Raw genomic sequence first — 20,077 nt, forward strand, 5'->3', positions numbered from 1 at the left:
GAAGGCACTTACACAACCATCCTATCTCATTCACAGGATTTTACCCAAGGTCTAGATGTCACTGTCTAGTACAGGTATGGGTAAACCCAGGCCTGGGGGCTGGATGCGGCCCCTTGGGCTCTTTACTCAGGCCCTCCTCTCTCTCATCCTATAAAAATGAGGATATGGTGGTCCACTGAGAGGAGGGCCAGGGCAGTCACACGTGGCCTCAGCACCAGCCCTGGGCAGAGCATCTTCTTGGCCTTCCTAGCAGATTGAACTAGATTATATGGCAGTGTAGCCTCAAATGATCCAGTTCAAAGCAGTTCAATCTGCATTATATGAGTCTAAAAGGTAAAGGTAAAGGTTTCCCCTGATGTTGAGTCCAGTCATGTCTGACTCTGGGGGTTGGTGCTCATCTCCATTTCTAAGCTGAAGAGTCGGCGTTGTCCGTAGACATCTATAAGGTCATGTGGCCGGCATGACTGCATGGAGCACCGTTAGGGAGTCTACACTGACCATATAATCCAAACTGCAATATATGGCAGTGTAGATGGGACCAGAAAACTTGGAATACTCACTGGACATCATTATGCATCGTGGAGGCAGAGAGCAGTGGATTGAATTCACAGTGAATCTGGGGTTTTGGGCCAGTGTAGACATGCTCTGTGTGACCTGTCACACAACATTGTTACAGTCCTAGATATTGCCTTGACTGCAACATTCTGGGATTTGTAGTTTAGTGAGGCCCAAGAACTCTGTGGCTGACAATTCTAAATGCCCCTTCCTAAACTGCAAATCCCAGGATTCTATAAGATGCTACTGTGGCAGTTAAAGTAGAATACAGTAAGCCCCATGGCAGTGTTCTGTGGCAGAGGCTTGAGCATAAAGGTATTTGTTTACATCCACAGCTACAAAACCCCAAAATTGAATTAGCTGAAAAGATGCTGCAGAGAGACAAAATAAGGATAGGACTGACAGTGGGCCAAGAGGGATATTTAACCACTTCCAGTGTCTACAGGTGTCATTTTTTAAAACTAATCTTCTTTTCAGAGCCCTACTAATGGTTTTTTTAAAATTGTGGGAGGGGGGATTTGCAAGGAAGAGCACTTGCATGGAGGAAGAATTATTATTGGTTTATTGGTTGGTTATATAGTAGTTTTGTTTCTCTGCCCACAAATGTTTCTAAGGCAACAAACAAATAAAAACTTGACTAAAACAATACAAAGATAAAAACTGTTTACAATTATATTTAAAATACATGTGAAAAACTTATAAATGAATCTAAATGAAAAACTTATAAATGAATCTAAAAACTATGTGTTGTCCTTCTTCTCACCAAGTTGAAGAATGGAGCCTTGGAACATGGCTGATATTTTCTTCAGCAAAAATAAAACTGACTGTGCATTTGGCATGCCAAAAATGCTGATCGGTTGGAGAAAATCTTTGTGCCTTGATAAATTGTCATGTTCATTCCACCAATTCAAATGTTTAACACTTCTCACCTTAAAATCTTAAACAGACATAATCTGTTCTCAGGAAATGAGCATGAATATCACAACAGAGCATTATATAATGTTCTTGAGTATACCAGATTTGGTGGTTTTTGATCCAAGATTATAGACCAGTTTTAGGCACTGTTCCAGACGTATATCCCCAAGCCCTGATTAGTTTGGGATGTTGGGATAATGTCCTGTGGGACTAGAATTGATTATAATTGTTTGTAACAGCTGCCAATAACTGCAATTCTAGATTATGGTTACAAGAGTAATCTCTCTCAGGGGAACATGGTTTACAAAATGAAAAGAATTTACAAAAAGAGAAAGGATTATTGCTATAATAAAACTGATCTCTAAATTATGGCACAGTGCCACAATTTCCTCCTCATGCACATAAAAACAAAACAAAAAGCATATGGAAAAGATTGCTAGAATAAATGCTCCTTCCATGGATTTAGGTTTATGGGATAACATAAACTCACACAAGGGAAAAATCATCTATATCTTGTATTGTTGCCCAATATGTAGTACGCACTGGAAGACATGAATCTGTGTTATGCCAAATCAAACCAATAGTACATCTCAGTACAAGAATGCCTCAGTTAATGAAGTAGATGTATTCCTGGGCATTGCTTCTTTAGCAGAACATTTAATACCAGAGCCAGAAATAACATGGAAAGATTAAGGATAGGTTCTCACAGCACAAAAAAGAGCAATCAAATAAGTTTCAGCAAAAGATTTTTAGTCAAAATCAACAATACAGTGGTCTCTTGGTATCTTCTGGGGTTTGGTTCCAGGTTCCAGAACTCTCCATAAATACAGAAATCCATGGATGCTCAGGTCCATTATATTCAATTGCATACTAAATTAGTGTCTCTCATATAAAATGGTAAAATAAAGGTTGGCTTTTTGGAGTTTCTCCCTTCCTTCTTTCTTTCTTTCATTCCTTCCTTCCATCCTTCCTTCCTTCCTTTTGGTGAATGTTTTCAGGCTGTGGATGATAGAATGCGTGGATGCAGAATCCGTGAATATGCAGAGCCAACTGTATGCACATATGAAATGAAACAACCAAATAGCTAAGTTTTGCACAGGTTAAAGTTTTGAACATTTTAGAACCATGAACTATTTTAAACTACTTGAAGATTTCTTCCAGACTACATCCAGGGATGACTTTTTTCATTATCCTTTCCTTTCCCTATAGTTTCTACTTTGGTCACCATAGACCTATAGATCTATGCTTTTAAAAAAATGCTAGGATGGTTTTCTCTGTTTTGCTGTTCACTTATGCTCAGGATTCTGGACTTAGCTGCTGTTTACTTTGTCTGATGTAGGCAGTTACAGCAACTGTAGGATAAATTAGATGGCATCTCTGCACTTTCCAGGACAAGTTTTGTCCCCCAGCCCCCACAACTATCCTTCACCATCTTTCCATACCATCCCTCATACTAAAAAGGATGAGGAGGATAGGGCAGGGGGGCAGGTAGATGTAAAAAAAAGATTTTGGAAAAAGGAACTTCTTTGTCAGAGGCTATGTTAAAGGGGATATGTCTGTATTGTCTACAACATTGACTAGTAGCAGCTCTCCAGAGTTTCAGGAAAGGGACTCTCCTAACACTGCCAACAGATGCAAAGGATAGGACCCAAAATAGAAACATATCTTCTACAGCCATGCTATGCTCCTTTGCTTGATGCCCAGGACTTGGATCCTACAAAATGAGCCTTTTGCATGAACCGCTATAGGTAATCAGATCCCAGCCAAAGGGTTAATTTGCATTATGGTTTTGAACACTGAATGACATTTACAGACTGTCTATTCCAGTGGTTCCCAATCTGTGTTGTATCCACGTGCATTTCCCAGGGCTCCACAGCTGATCAAGGAAAATAAAATAAATAAAAATTGAATGAAATTAAAGAATAAGATACAAAATGTAGAATCAAAATAAGAAAGCTAGATATCTCTTTCCGATCCACCACAGACCACTGTCTAGTATTACAACATCTTATAGAAGAGGAGTGAGGTTGAATGGGCCTTAAGAAGCATTGCTAATAACAAGGCAGCAGGAGATGATGGAATCCCAGTTGAGTTGTTTAAAATCTTGGAAGATGATGCTGCCAAGGTGATGCATGCCATATGCCACCAAATAAGATTGGCCATCAGATTGGAAAAAGTCAATTTATATCCCCATACCCAAAAAGGGAAACGCTAAAGAATGCTCAAACCTCCGTACAGTGGCACTTATTTCCCATGTCAGTAAGGTAATGCTCAAAATCCTGCAAGGCAGACTCCAGCAATACATGGAGCGAGAGTTGCCAGATGTACAAGCTGGGTTCAGAAAAGGCAGAGGAACGAGAGACCAAATTGCCAATATCCGCTGGATAATGGAAGAAGCCAGGGAGTTTCAGAAAAACATCTATTTCTGCTTTATTGACTATTCTAAAGCATTCAACTGTGTAGATCATAATAAACTGTGGCATGTTCTTGGTGGTATGGGGATACCAAGTCACCTTGTCTGTCTCCTGAGAAATCTGTATAAAGACCAAGTAGCCACAGTAAGAACAGACCACGGAACAACAGACTGGTTCAAGATTGGGAAAGAAGTATGGCAGGGCTGCATACTTTCACCCTCCCTATTCAACTTGTACGCAGAACACATCATGCGACATGCGGGGCTTGAAGAATCCAAGGCCGGAGTTAAAATTTCTGGAAGAAACATTAACAACCTCAGATATGCAGATGATACCACTCTGATGGCTGAAAGTGAGGAGGAGCTGAGGAGCCTTATCACCAGGGTGAAAGAAGAAAGTGTAAAAGCTGGGCTGCAATTAAACATCAAGAAAACCAAGATTATGGCAACCACACCTATTAATAACTGGCAAATAGAGGGAGAAAACGTGGCAGCAGTGACAGAATTTATATTTCTAGGCGCAAAGATCACTGCAAATGCAGACTGCAGCCAGGAAATCAGAAGACGTTTACTTCTTGGGAGGAGAGTAACGGCCAACCTTGATAAAATAGTGAAGAGCAGAGACATCACACGGGCAACGAAGATCCACATAGTGAAAGCAATGGTATTCCCCATAGTAACCTGTGGATGCGAGATCTGGACCATAAGGAAGACTGAGCGAAGGAAGATAGATGCTGTAATGAACTGTGGCAGGGAGGAATCCCTTTTGATCCCACCGCTGCCACCAAAATGTAAAGATGTGACAGGGAGGAATCTTTTTATCCCACCCTTGCCACCAATTTGTAATGAGGTGAGGCAGGGAAGGAATCCTTTTGATCACTTATGTTATTATATATTTAACTATCTTCGCTGCCACCAATATACATATGCTTTATTCAGCTCTGGCCACCAATTGTGGAGATGTCAGGCAGAGGATAATTTATTCTTTTTAATCTTTCTTTACTTATTTCCCTTTTGATGGTAACGTTGCTTATTTTTGAATATGAGTGTGACAGAGACTTAGATGGTTTGAAGAACAAAACAAGTTTATTTCAAGTACAAAGCTTAGTGGTTCAATAACTTCTTTGAGGCATTTAAATAACTGTTACAGATAGATGTGAGGTGTTCCAACTTTCAAAATACTTCCTTCTCTCAAAACCAAACTATAAACTGATCACTTGGATCTACCAGGCTTACTTCCCCTTACTTCACAGCCTCCACAAATAACCCTAAACAAGTCACCCAACTTGCTTAGTCTGGCCTATCAGAGGTCTGCCTCCCTGATTTCCTATCTGAAACCAGTCTTTCTCCTGTGACTAAGAATCACAGACTAAGATTTAAACTTCCCTGGTTTCCTTAAACTTGGAACCAGTCTGTCCCCTGTGACTAGAAATCACAGACTCCCTAAAATAAGTCACCTTATTTTAGAATTGACTCAAATTCCCTCATTTGAGCCACCCCGATCCTCCACTTGAGAATCAGTCCTCACTGTAATTTCACCATTACAGACTGACCTGTTTTTAAAACATTCCCTCCTTTTCTCTTCAAACAGTGGTTAACTCCACCCCCGTTGCTATGGCAACTGCCTCAGAATGCTAAGATGGCTACCTTCCCCTACATATTATCAACTCCAATACTCATCCATTTTAAACATAGCCAAACATGACTTCTAAAACAAAATAAAAACACACACTTCTTTACAGATGCTTTTGAACTTTGGTGCTGGAGGGAAATCCTGAGAGTGCCTTGGACCGCAAGAAGATCCAACCAGTCCATCCTCCAGGAAATAATGCCCAGCTGCCCACTGGAGGGAAGGATACTAGAGGCAAAGATGAAGTATTCTGGCCACATCATGAGAAGACAGGAAAGTTTGGAAAAGATCATGATGATGGGGAAAGTGGAAGGAAGAGAGGCCGACCAAGGGCAAGATGGATGGACGGTATCCTTGAAGTGACTGGCATGAACTTGAAGGAACTGGGGGCGGCGACGGCCGACAGGGAGCTCTGGCGTGGACTGGTCCATGAGGTCACAGTCAGAAACTACTATGTGATTGAGCAGCAGCATAAAAGAATACTCCTCCCATAAGACATCTTTGGTCTATGACACCTTCATAGAGTTTAAAGCAGCTTACAATTCCATCTCCCAAGTTAAACTATGGGAATAACTGGAAACCTCCTCAATTGACCAACAACTATTTTACCTAAGCCACCTACTCCATGAAGGGATCTCACTGAAAATAAGATGTAACCCCCAGGGCCACCTCACTAATGCAGTTGGAACTGAGAAATGTGTCAAGCAAGGTTGCATCCTGGCCCCCCTACTCTTTAACTTCTACATCAACTCCATGGTGGATCATATTCACAATATGGACTTCCACCACCCAAAACATGCAGGAAGACATATCTCCACCTTACTCTATGCAGATGATGCAGCACTACTCTCAAGAACACCTACTGGCCTTAAAAAAGCACTGAGATAAAGCACTAACATAATACTGCAAAGCAAATCAGCTACAACTTAACTACCAGAAAACCAAAATCATGGCATTTGCCAAAAGACGCAAGTGTCACTCCTAGAGCATAGATGGACATAAAATTGAGCAGGTCCCATGTTTCAAATACCTGGAAGTAGCAGAAAAGCCCATGGAGACCATGTCGCTGAGACTGTGCAAAGGAACTCAACTGCCAATCTAAAGTACCTCAAGTCAAGAGGGAGCCATTTCATACCTGCAGTACTAAAACTATTTGAAGCCAAACCATTAGAACAACTCCTGTATGGAGTCTAGCTACGCCCCTTCTCCAATTTTGCCCCACTAGAACTTGCAAGTACCATAATGTGTCTCCAATGCCATTCTGCGACTAGAGACAAGCTTCATGAAAATGGAGGGTATGGGTGGTCATATTCCACTACTGACTCAGATTATCCCTTTCTCCCCTTGGTCTTGCCCCACTAACGATGAGGGATGATTTCCAGTCCACATGGAAACAGGCAGTAACCACTAAAGTTTCATCTCTGGGCTTTTCTCCAGGGTTGCTACTCAGTATGGGATATGATCAAGCCAAAGAGCACATTAAACAATGTATATCGGACACCGAACGCCAATTGGATATAGCAAGTGCCCCCAACCTTTATCATCAATGAAGCCAGTAAATACCTTGCTTCCCCTATGGCATACTTAACAAATGTAGATGTACCAAACCATCGGAGGAGGGCCTTTACCCTGGCACAATGTCATCCCTTTCATCAGCTGTACTCGAGAGTCAATATCGGAAGACTCCCCTACTCAGAGAGGCTCTGCCCTTGTGACTCTGGGCATATAGAAACAACTGAGCATGTGCTCCTCCAGTGCCTGTTTTACAGAAACATTCAAACTAGACTCATGTTACCATTGTTATATAAACACCTGGGGTGCTCAGGACAATTTTATTCCACCCTGTTGCTTTCAGATACTAACTCTGTTACAACCTATAATGTTGCCAAGTTCTGTGTGGTAGAACTTAAAATTCACCAGGTGATGACTGCTGGTATCACAAGTTAACATTCTAACTTATCAGAAAATTGTAACTATAGATATATTTAATGCTTCCACCTGCAGGCTCCTAGAACTGTGCCTGACTGTAACCCTCCCGCCTTATGCTCCCTTATATTCCCTGAATGCTCCTACACCTATTTCCAGATTCTCTTCCCTTTTCATTTCTATCTAGGTTTTTAAAATTGTCATTCTTTAATTAGTAGTTTGTGTTTTAGCTTTTTAATATACCTCTGTATCTTAGATTTTAGCCTAGATTCTAATGATTTTAATGTATTATGCTTTTATGAGACTACCTCACTCTCCCTGTTCTGGTCTATGACCGTAAAAAGATTAAATTAGATTAGATATTTCTTTAATTTCCATTCCCTTACTATCTATCCCCTCTTTTTCCCCCATGACACTATTCCTAAACTCCATTAACTTGTAAGACATAAGTTAAGCCTGAGGGGCTCCGCCATAGAAATTGATTCTAAAAAGGGCTCCATGAGTAAAAAAGGTTGGGAACCACTGGCTATTCCACATTCTATGGATAACACTATGTAACAAAATTTGAAAGAAAACCTGTTCATGGTTTGAAGTTGCTATTTCCTGTTTAATTATGCAGTACAGCGTTCCCTCACTTATCACTGGGGTTAGGTTCCAGCACCACCCGCAATAAGTGAAAATCCGCAAAGTAGGGGTGCTATATTTATTTTAATATTTATTCATTATTTTAGTAGTTATACACTATTTTAAGTCTTTATCAACCAATCATGTGTTGATAAATCACCTCCTTCTCCTCCCGTTGCCACTTGGGCTCCTTTTCTCTCCTTCTGGCTTCTCCTTCTTCCCTTCCTTAGGCTGTAAATTGTAATTTTTTATGATTTATAATAGTCTTTTAGAGTTATTGAAAAACCACGAAACAACGAATCTGTGAAAAGTGAACTGCAAAGTAGTGAGGGAACACTGTACTTACTTTGAAAGTAGTTGTTATATTCCAGAAACTTCGTTTTTGTGGCTGCCACAAACTATGTTGAATTGGTTGAGATTCTATGAGATATTCATTGCAAAACTATAGCAAGGTGTGCTGCAGGATACCAATTAGAAAATGACATTTATAACCCAGGAGCAAAAATTGTGTTACATAGTGTAATTGTGGAAGACATAAGTCCTGTATCTGACAAGAAATTGAGTGTCTTAATGTTTGTCTATACTGATGAAAAAATTATTGGTACTGCATTTCCCCAGTCCACATTGACTTTGCAGTCACTTTGTTATTTCCTTTGTTATAGCATCATAACCAAATTTACCCGCTGTAAGGGGGCAGTTCACATTTCCAATTCTTCACATTATTTTCAACCACACAGCTGTGGTCGCTTCACTCCCTCCACCTGGCATGCATGTGAATATACATATTACCCTGTTAAACAGGGTGAGCATGATAATACTGATATGCAAGCATCTGTACCTTCTTTTTTTTAAAAAAAAATTCTTCCTAAGAAAGATCAACTTTCTGGCATGAATTATTACCAACCAGTTCTGCCCATTATTAACTCCTTCCCTCCCCCAACTCGCACAGTGAAGTGATACCGCCTAGCAACATGTCAAAAAACGTGGATTTTCTGTAAAACTGCAGAGTAAAGCCAAGGGTTTTCCTTTTGATTGGGTCAAAGCCCAAATTAATTCCTTGCAAGCCAAATCATTGGGATCATGGTACCTACAAGGTGAGAACAGTTTTTTAGTTCATGTAGACCAGTTTCGATAATTGAAAAAGAACAGTTTAGGAATTTATATATATTATAATATATTAATGTACTGAAAAGTGTATATATTCTACAGATATACTGGTTGCCTTGCACAATTTTAAAACAGAGGGTTAAGCTCCAACTACTTTATAGTAAGTAAATGAAATATAGGTAGTACCTGCTGAAATCTCAGAGCACAAGAGAGCAAACTAAACAGAAAGCAGTTGGCAGGATCCAACTTTTTAATAACCTACAGATTTCCTTGGCAGCTGTTTGCTGTACCCAACTTGATTCTTTATATCCTTCTTTCCTTGGTTTTAAAAGTCTTTGTAAAAATGTTTCACACTGGTCTGCAAACTTGGGTGCAAAACCAAATCACTCCAAGAAGCAATCATATGCAAATTTAATGTGCATGTTTGTATTCTGCTTTCAGAATCTGGGTGTCTTTAATGCAGAACCTTGACTACATTTAGATGACTGCTTATAACTCCAGTCAGATGAAGGCCACTCCTTAAAAGCAAGATCAAAAAACCTTCAAAAAAGGAAGTGTTCATTCATATGCTATATCCTTCCCATGCAAAACAGTATGAGGGAAAGAGTTCTGTATGTTAAGATGTAGCTTTTTTAGCTAACTGATGCACTTGAAAATGTAAGCATGCTGTTACATTCAGTATGTAACACAATTATTCATTTAGTTGCTTTTGCACAGAAATGAATAAGGGTCTGATAACAGTAATAAGCCTAAGATGTGATTAATAGCTAAAATGAGCTTCTGCCATTTTATTTCCTATCTCCTGCTTTGACTCCTCTTTAACACTCAGGTAACTGTCAGAAATGAACCCAGCTTTTATGGATGACAAGGGGTAAATGCCTCTATGTTGTCCTCCAAAGGTTAAAGTTTACCAGCCTCAGTTGGAAGCCACAATCTCCAATAACCATTAATCCACTAAACTCCAGTAGGAGTGAACATATTTATTGCTGCAGTCACTAAAGGGTGAAATAAAGATTAGTTTTTAGTTAGGAACGCAAAGCTTTTCAGATCAATACAGAGCCACTACTGAAATCAATCTAAAGTTTGAAAATTTTAGGTAAAGATTTACACAGCTCTCTTTTGTCCAGTTAATATTCCAAGGTGTTGTGATGGGGAGCGGGTTAGTCTCTGCTACATTACCTAGTAATCAAATTGAGTAAACACTAGTCACTTCATAAACTGACCTCAGCACACACATACAGCAATTCAGTATACAGCAATAAAAAATCTATAATGTGGATTGTAAATTTGCCAATAAACAGGTAAAGCCAAAAATGTGGCAACAGAGGAACATGATAAAATATTAGTAGCTACAGTTGCCTATTTGAAAATGTAAATAATCAATAGTAATTAATGATAAAGTTGTTGTTGCATTTCTTTATTACTGGGATATTAAGCCTTTAAATGACCATATTTCTAGTTAGTTTGATGGATAAAGGTATATGTATATTTTATGTAAGCCTTTGAAGACAATCTCGGATTGCTTTTCAAAACGGAAGCTACCATGTAGATGAAAAAACAAGCGGACTGGAAACATTCAGCTTGTTATACCCGTCTGCTGTTCATGTTTGATGCATGTATACAATTTATTATGCAATTTCTTCAGATTTGACAAAGTAATTGTCTGGCAAACCACATAAAAGGGCTGAAGGTGGAGGAGAAAATGTATTTTTAAATCTGTGTCTTCAAGTGATATTAACAGATTTCAAAGGTGTGTGCAGATGTCTCGTGTTGTATTCTGCATTACATCATGAAAATGTTGGACTATATCACGAGGCAGGCAAATTGGCATTACAGTTCCTATCATACAATGACATGGACATTTCATTAATGATTTGCCCCCCACCCCCAATATCTCCCATTCCTAGCTTTTGATGGACAAAACAATCAATAGCTCCCAACATTACAATGTACAACTCAACAGCCTTAGTTGAATGAATCCCTTCTATTTCTGTGTTGGCATCCAACAGTAATGTGATGAATTCTCTTCCTTTCCCACACTTGCTATTCCCAAACTAGCTTTTAAGTTTTATTTTATAGACATCTTTGCCTCTTTTTCCAGTATTAGTGCTGAAATTGCAGAATTGTGCTACTACTACTACTATTACTAATAATAATAAAGCAATAGTGAAGGAAGACAGGATTATGAGAGTGTGTGATGGTGGAACCACAATATGGGAATCAGTGTAGTTGTACATTGAAGAGAGATGCAATATCAAAGGTGCTCAACCTGGTATGTTTCCATTGTCTGTGATATCATGACTGTAACAGAGTAGCAGGTTTGTATGATAAAGTCTCTTGAGATATTACATATGCCAAATTCACTTTAATGTGAATTACATATGCAAAACCAATCCATTGTAAAAGTATACTGGAACAGTAAACAGTAATTTTCTAAAATCACATGGTCCATTCAGTCATGTATGTATTTAATCATTGATGCATTCCTGATGGGTTGGACTACAGGTCTCCTTGTTCTCTATCCAATATTATTCATGTAATGCATCTGGTGATACAGGTGGAAAGATTGTAGCAAGACCATAGGCAGTACCTATCATTCTGATTATAGTACTGATGAATGAGCACAAAACTGTATTTCACAACTAAATAACAATAAGAATAATCTTATTTAAGGGGATATGCTTAAAGATTTAAAAGTCCCCCCAAAATGGACTTTTGTACTGACCTTTTCTTCATGTCGGACAGTAGTATGTTTTTTTCCACGAATCCCATGACATTTAACATCAGTATGAGACATATTATCCACTCACTTTCATTATGAATCATGGGAATATTCTACAGTAGTGAAACACATATACAGTATTAGAGACAAGAAACACATTCCTTGTATGTTTATGTTGTGCCTACATAAATTATGACCTATCAACACATGCATAGCCAACTAGACATGGCCATTGGCCCATCAATACTAGACAAGACCACTTCAGTATTTGCAGTCCTGTGGAAATAGGAAAAAATAGATTTATTGACCCATTGATGGTTGATTAACTATGGTTTTCTTGATGGGCCTCAAGATGGGTAAACCTATTTTAAATACACAGTTTTACAGTGTCCCTACTAGTATGTACAGACCTGTTAAGTTTGGCCAAAATATCATTTTTGGAAAAGATAACAAAGCTTTCTTAGTTCATCGTTAATTGTATTCCTAACACCCAAATCATAACAAATAGCAAGTGTTGCAATTTGATACCACTGAAAAGATTTGAAGCTAGTAAACCATCTTTCTCCTTTTTATTATAAAGATAGGCACTCTGAACCCAGTAACCGCCAGTTATGTAGGACTGCAAAACTTTAGTCTGACACATCTGTTGGGTATCAGTTCCATAGATGATGTTGTAAGACGCTGCAAGCTGTACAGTTATTCATATGGAAAAACAGGAGATTTGATGGCTGAATGGCAGGTTTGACCCAGCATGACTTTTCTATATTGTATTTTAAACAATAAATCTATTCTCTTTTTGGTTCTAATGCTACCTGAATGACTATTAGTATCTATCATTGCAACAATTTGCTTTGTAAATGTCTTTACAACATGAAGCTCAACAATTGAAATCATATATTCACCCCTTCCAAGTCCAAAGCTGCCACAGGATAGCAGTCATTTTCATTTCCTCCTGATCAAAGTGAGATTTCAACATGATTGAAACACGAAAGGTTGTATAAACCATTGTCAGTTGCCAAAGACATCTAGTTTCCCCCTCTGTTTTTTGTGTAATTTAGCTTTTGAAAAAACACCATGAAAGTTGGGCTCTAACATCAAGCAAACACATTTCACTTGTGCAATATGACATATTTATTGCTGTGTGCCTTCAAGTCTTTAACTTGTGGTGATCCTAAAGTGGCTTTATCATTGTTTTGTTAAAGGGTTGTTCCTTTGCCCTGAGGCTGAGAAAATGTGATTTATCCAAGGCCTCCCAACAGGTTTCCATGATCTAGAGGGGATTTGAACTCTGGTCTACAGAGTTCTAGTCCAATGTTCAAACCATGACACTACAGTGCCTCTCTGTGCAGCAAGGACAGTACAGCTTGTCTCATCAAAACACAGAAAATGAGTAGACAACCCCCAAAACACTTTTTTTTTTCATGTCGGGGTGACTTGAGAAACTGCAAGTCATTTTTGGTGTGAGAGAATCGGCCATCTGCAAGGACATTGCCCAGGGGATGCTCGGATGTTTGATGTTTTACCATCCTGTGGGAGGCTTCTCTCATGTCCCCATATGCCCAAATCACATGAGATGGGAGACTTACTTCTGACATACTAGATCTTTATTCTTCCTATCCTACCACCCTTCAAAGTAAATGATAGTCTGTTCTAAACAACTTGCTTGACACTTTGCAGATAAAAAACACAGATCATGAGGGAAAGGGCTTTTCAGACTGCAATGTTACTGGTTTTTTCTGTTTAACCATTTTGCTTTTAACTGTTTTTAACTCTATTGCTAGTTTAATTATATTTCTAATTGTTGTGCAATATACATTTTAGGGTTATATCTGTTGTAATCATTGTTACCTGCCTCTAATCCCAAACTAGTGAACAGGAAGGATATAAATACAGTGTGACTGCTGTATCTATAGAGGATACATTCCCAGACTTCACATGGATAAGTGAAATCATAGATAATAGCAAATTCTATTGAAATGAAGGACTTCTAGTCCAAGGATACTCTATAGCAGTGGTTCTCAACCTGTGGGTCCCCAGATGTTTTGGCCTTCAAGATATCCTAACAGCTGGTAAACTAGTTGGGATTTCTGGGAGTTGTAGGACAAAACACCTGGGGACCCACAGGTTGAGAACCACTGATCTACAGTCATGCTGCAGAACCTAGACAATGCTAGAGAGGACATACTTTGTCAGGTGTGTATCAATGAAACCACAGATACTGGTCTCGTGGATATGGAGATCATCCCATGGATATGGAGATCATCACTGTTATCCTCTCCCATTGCAGGTGATCCGAAGAAGTTTGACTCCGCCAATTTAAATTTGTAAATGTTATGTAAATATCGGAGGATTTCATCACGACTCTTCTATGTCACTCATAGTTTGTCCCTCTATGTATGCTTTTTGAAGTTTACTCGGAGTATCTTTTTATACTTAAACAAAGAAGTAAAGAAAGCAGCTTCAAACTATTTCCAACTTGCTCATTACCAGTTATGTTAACTTTTTCAACTGAAATAGTAAGGATGAATTCTATGTTTTCTTTTCTTACATGTTCTTCTGGTGGTTTTCTTCCTTTTTTTTTTACAATACAATATTGTAGCATTTGGATTTTCTAGTGTGCAAACTAGTGTAAAATGTTTCCTCCCTAAGAAGAAAGTTTATTACTTCCTCCTATGTTCCTGTGAACATAGGCATACTTACTTTCATGTATAGTACTAATATAATTTAGACATTTTATACCTATTAAATGGTGATGGTCTATTTCAGAAGTACTCCAGCTGTAGACTTTGGAATGTGTGAGAAAATCAAAGCCAAGTAGCCTCACATACTTTAAAGCAGGGTCCATGCCAACAGCGCCATTGTCAGACCCAGAACAATCCAGGCTTGTCAGTAATCACACAGGCAAAAAGAACCTCGAAAGACTTGTACAGAAGCAAATTTTCACAGGTTGTCTTTGCCTTAGAAAGAACTAAATTGGATTAGTGCATAAACTGGCAAGGAAACTATAATTTAGATTTCAAACAAAACTAGATGTTACCTGAGCACAAAAAAGGGTTTCTAACCCTATGTTTCACAAAAGAATGAGACCCCTGGTTCTCAGCCTGGGGTCCCCAGATGCCTTTGGCCTACAACTCCCAGAAATCCCAGCCAATTTACTAGCTGTTAGGATTTCTGGGAGTTGAAGACCAAAAACATCTGGGGACCCCAGGTTGAGAACTACTGATTTAGAGGAAAGGGCTGGCATCAGAAAGAGCACATTAACTTCCTGCAATGATAGCTAGTCCCCCGAACTTCCTCCAGTCATACTTCTGTGAGGTTCTTACTGATTTTAAAACCCAACTGTGGAAGATGAAAGGCGATATCAGTGAACACTCACATGAGAAAGTGATTGTTATGTATTACCCTACTAGGTAGTGTTCATTCACATATTAGTAACAGGGGGAAATGTGGAGTTCTCTCTGGTGGACATAACTAGGATGGCTTTTCATTTCATCCCCTCATTGATTCCATTTTGCATTGCCATCCTAGATATGTCCACTCAAAGATAAGTCCCAATACAAGCTCACTCAGAGATAAACCCCAATTAAGTAGCCACATGCCTTTTTGCTCCTCTCCAAGGAGATAATCATATGATACTGTTGTGCAACAATTGTTCTGCCTTAGTCCCAGTTTTGCCTGGAACTCACTGCACTATATAATGGCTCTTCCAGTTGGTGAGAAAAACCAAAATGTAGTAAAGCATGTTGCTGCAAACTGCACACAAAGGATGCAGTATGCAGTAAGTCACATATATAGGGCTGTATCCAACATTGGTCACTCTCTTGCTGAAAGAGACCACTCAACAGAAGTAGGATGCTTATGAACAAAATTCCTCCTCTTTACAGCACAGATGGATGTTAATCCACATCAAATATATGCTTATTCATAAATGAACAACCAGAAAAGTAAAATACATGTACATGGTTGGTCCTCTTGTTGAATGCTACTTGTTACATTTCTTCTACCATTTAAAATGCAATAGAGGGAGAGATGAAAACTGCTGATACTACTCAGCAGAACAAACCAAATACAAGAACCTGTTTCTGCACTTTCAACAATGAAGTAAACTACAATTAATCTACCGCTACAATAATGTAGGACAAAATAATTTTCAGATTGGTAGGGCAGAGATATAGAAAGGTAATTCATCTACCAAACTTTCAGAGCTAGCTATTTTACACGTTCTGCAGCTACATGTTTTGCCAGGGCCATATAATAATGGACGTATTTAATAAGAATTACAGCATTGTGCTAGCAAAAGACCCATTGTGCTAGAAGTTTATTTATTTATTTATTTATTTATTTATTTATTTATTTATTTACAGCATTTATATTCTCACCCCGAAGAGGACTCAGGGCGGATCACATTACACATATAGGCAAACATTCGATGCCTTTTTAACATAGGACAAAGACAAACAACATAGCTCCGAGCGGGCCTCGAACTCATGACCTCCTGGTCAGAGTGATTGATTGCAGTTAATTGCAGCAATTAACAAGTTGGTCATTTTCAGAGTAAGTTTGATATCCCCAACTGTTTTTGTTGTATCCATTTCACAAAAGAGGTTCAGCCACCAGCTATACAACTGTATCAGTGAAGCTTTTCATTCTGCTAGTGTTACATTTATAGAAAATATGTTTCAATTTATTTATCATACATTTACATCTAATATAAATACACTGAAATAACTTAAATCCAAAATCTTGCTAAGAATATTATATGAATATGTATTTTTATCACACATATAGCAAACAGAAATACCTGTTTACAACCTATACTCCAAAACTTAGCCTAAGGCACCATATTTAATAGAGTCCCAATTGGAAAACAATGGATTTGAGTTTATTACATTTATTTGCTGCCTTGCACCCACTGGGTGGAACATAGCATCCATGGCTCTCTTATTCCTATATCTTTACAATTGCAAGGCAGATTAAGCTGATTGTGACCTGACACAGCTCATCCATTAAGTTTTATGGTTCATCAAGGTGTCAAATCTCAATCAGCCAATTCCAATACAGCCATTATACACACAGGTTAGTGGGGAGTATAAGAGGCCTACCTCTGACTATTACGCGATAATAGTGCAACAAGTGAGATATACAAGCTACAACCGACCCAACTTGCTGCTCTGACTATTAAAGTTGCAACCCTTTTCTCTATAAATAGGTTTTATAGGAAATTAAGCCTCATAGAATTTTAAAGCCAGTTATTGCCTCATGCAAAACTGTCCAAAAGGGAGCAAACATGACAAAGTCAGGAGCCAAAACTTTACATAGTCCTATCCTGTTTCCTTTGCTGCAATTCACAGCAATATCCTTGAATGTTCGTCATCCATAGATTGTCATGGGGACATATAATGTTTGTTTGTGGATCTATCGAGATAACAAACAACACAACTATTTTTAATCCCTGATAATGCAATGAAATTGTTGATTGGGTCCACAAAACATCCAAAGGCATTTCTTTGTGGCCGTAAACTGGTCTATGATTTTGTGACATAATTTAATGAAAGACTTTATCTACTGCCCTCCACATTTATTTGTAACCAGGAAAAAAACAATGCAATAAAGTTCAAAGACAATGGGATGACAAAAAAAAACCTACTTTCCTCGGATGGCCAAGAAGTTCACAGCCATTGCGATTGAGGTGGGTGTGTGTCTAACAGGCTCACAACATATGCCTTTCCTAGAGGACATACAGGAGCATCCTGTTTTGTTCATTTGTCATAGTTTAAAGACACATTGCAAATGTGTAGTAACAAAAAGCCATGCAGACTCCATAGCATTATGTGTCCATCTAAAGATCTTTGATGGATCCATAAATGATAACAAAGTGAGGATTGGATAATCCAGAATTTCTCAACCTAGACTGTGATTTACACCTTTCAGTGCAATAAACCAAGACATAAGGCAGTGCCAGAACAAAGGGTATTTTCAGAACAGGCAAATAATTGTATTATAAAAAGCATATGGATTTGGTTTTCGCATTATTTTGAGAGTATTAGTGGCCTGATGACAAGCTGGGTCTTCCCATTTCCTGGATAATTCAACTTCCAGCTGGTTTTCTTCATTCAGCATATGCTTCTGCAAACTCAGAAGGAATAAAATAAGGGATAGTGTTTTGAGCTAAACCCCCTGGCATGCATTTTAATTACAAATGCCTCATTCATTGGGATCGTAGGACTTTATTCCCACATCCCACTCGTTTCAACTTTCTCCGAAGTGTTGTTCTTGAGTCATCTTTAATGTGCCTGATACAAGGACACACTCTTCATCGGGGGCAAGTGGAGTTTTGACAATAGAAGAACTGAGCAAGAAATGTGAGACTGCAATACATCATGGATCAACTGTGGAGAATTTGTCCTTGCTGAAAGGATATACCCTGTGTGGCTTGGTTTTATAAAGCAGCTAAAATACATAGCTGCCCTAAGCAATTAATGGTGTGATTCATAAGTTCCCCTGGATCAGTCAAAATGTTTGTTTTATTGCAAATTGTATTTTATCTTGTTAATGTGGAAATTTGTGCATGGCCCCATGTTAGCCGCCCCAAGTCCCTGTGGGGAGATGGAGGCAGGGTATAATAATAATAATAATAATAATAATAATAATAATAATAATAATAATAATAATAATAATAATTTTATTATAATAAATGTGAAAGGTAATATTTGTTAAGGTAACTGCTTTAATGTGTTGTTGAAGGCTTTAATGGCTGGAATCACTGGGTCGCTGCAAGTTTTTGGGGCTGTACGAACATGTTCCAGAAGCATTCTCTTCTGACGTTTCACCCACATCTATGGCAGGCATCCTTAGAGTTTGTGAGGCGTTGGAAACTAGGCAAGTGGGGTTTATATATCTGTGGAATGTTTAGGGTGGGAGAAAGAACTCCTGTCTGCCTGGGGCAAGTATGACTGTTTCAGTTGGCCAGCTTGATTAGCATTGAATAGCCTGACAGCATTCTCTCCTGACATTCCACCCACATCTGTGGCAGGCATCCTCAGAGGTTGTGAGATGTTGGAAACTAGGAAAGTGGGGTTTATATATCTGTGGAATGTTCAGGGTGGAAGAAAGACCTCTGATCTGCCTGAGGCAAGTGTGAATGTTTCAATTGGCCAGCTTAATTAGCATTGAACAGCTTGGAAGCTTCAAAGCCTGGCTGTTTCCTGCCTGGGGGAATCCTTTGTTGCCAGGATATTTAGTGCTAATCAAGCTGGCCAACTGAAACATTCATACTTGCCTCAGACAGACAAGAGTTCTTTATCCCAGGCTGAGTATTCCTCAGATATATAAACCTCCCTTGCCAAATTTCCAATATGTACCTCACAACCTCTGAGGATGCCTGCCATAGATGTGGGCAAAACGTCAGGAGAGAATGCTTCTGTAAAATAGCCATACAACCTGGAAAACTCATAGCAACCTAGTAGCTGCTTTCCTGTTCTCGGAGCCAGGCTCCTGCACTGCAAAGTGTCTAAGCTGAAAGACAAATCTGACAATATGCTAATCTGACAATAAAGAGTGACTTCTGAACCTTTATCTGTTGAGTAGCTGACAGTGAAATACAGAGACGCTTGTCTAACCAGACAAAACGACAGGGAAAATATGCTTTCAAACATGAGCATAAATCGTTGATAGTGCAGAAGAGCCAAGTAAAAGGAACAGCTATGCTGCTAATACTGTGCATTAGCCTCACTTTACCTCTGCTCCTCTATCTCTCCCTTTTACATATGCATGAGCGAGGATGTACCCTGTCAAAGTAATAACACAGAGAGAGTTGGAGTGGTGACAATATCTCTAGTTTTGGGATCACGTTGGAGGGGTCTCGATTTGGGGGGGGGGGGAGGGAAAAGAAAATCCGAGCCTGGTGTGACTCTAGCAGCCTTCTGTACAGACACAAAAGTTTGCATATTGCACTGGGCGCTTGCAGATCATAAATCTATGCATGAGAAAGATGTAGTGGAAATTTTGGGGGGGATTAGAGTTTATTTTTGTCATCTCTGTGAGACAGCTACTCATTCATCCAGATCACAGCTAAGAAAAAAAGCTGGTCACAGAAATTAGCAGTTTCAGCTCAGCAGCAAAGTCGCCAGCCTGTGAAGGCAGAGAGAAATTGACTAATTAGCAATGCGCACTAAAACTTGACGGT

General features: G+C 39.0%; 1 long non-coding RNA gene across 1 annotated transcript; it reads right to left on the reverse strand.

Moving 5' to 3' along the window:
* Positions 1-2,199: 2,199 nt before the first annotated feature.
* LOC134298883 (uncharacterized) lies at positions 2,200-20,051 on the reverse strand. Its single transcript, XR_010006000.1, has 2 exons — positions 11,896-20,051; positions 2,200-2,520 (listed from the first exon to the last, which is right to left on the reverse strand). It is a non-coding gene; the product is annotated as an uncharacterized LOC134298883 (long non-coding RNA).
* Between the last annotated feature and the right edge of the window lie 26 nt (positions 20,052-20,077).

This window comes from Anolis carolinensis, chromosome 4, assembly GCF_035594765.1.
Source record: "Anolis carolinensis isolate JA03-04 chromosome 4, rAnoCar3.1.pri, whole genome shotgun sequence".
NCBI lineage: Eukaryota > Metazoa > Chordata > Lepidosauria > Squamata > Dactyloidae > Anolis > Anolis carolinensis.